Here is a 588-nt window from a genome sequence, read left to right as displayed (position 1 = left end):
CTCATGCAAGGAATTATTAGGGGGACTTAGTGAATTCAGGAACAGCTATTACAGTGTGTGGCTGGTAGGCAGTAGGGGAGACAGTTTTCTTGGAGCCAAGGGTTATCCAAGGATGCAATGGACTTAAGGGAATGGCCAAATACTGGGCCACTGGAGAAGTTGAGGCTAGTGCATCGTTCTCCCTCCCTTTCAGAGGAGGCAACTTTATCCCCAGCCTGACTTACCATTGTATAAACTGTGCGTTGGGTGTCTGCTCCATTTTTTTTTTTTTAGCAAGAAAATGTTCAACTGCAGTTGACTGCAGGAAAAACCCTTGTGGCACTCGCTGGCACCTTTTACAATTGGGTGATATATGAGCTGCAGAGTCACATGAGCATCATGGAGCTCCCTCCAATTTTCTTCTTGATTACACTGGGTGATCTGGCCTCAGCCTATGGTACAGCATTGCCTCCCTTGCTTCCGGGCTCTGATCAGAGATTGTGGAGGGAGGGAATAAATACCACTCTGTCCAATAGGGCTATCACAACTGAGCTGGATTTGGGGCCTGGAGAGTCTGGCTCCTAGGTCTAAAGTGCCAGCACCACAATC

The 588-nt window shown here is 48.1% G+C and overlaps 1 pseudogene; it reads left to right on the top strand.

Moving 5' to 3' along the window:
- LOC112548859 overlaps positions 1-588 on the top strand; it is an 8,047-nt pseudogene that overhangs the window by 5,804 nt on the left and 1,655 nt on the right.

This window comes from Alligator sinensis, unplaced genomic scaffold (genome assembly GCF_000455745.1).
Source record: "Alligator sinensis unplaced genomic scaffold, ASM45574v1 scaffold144_2, whole genome shotgun sequence".
NCBI lineage: Eukaryota > Metazoa > Chordata > Crocodylia > Alligatoridae > Alligator > Alligator sinensis.
This window is presented reverse-complemented; position numbering and strand designations above follow the sequence as displayed.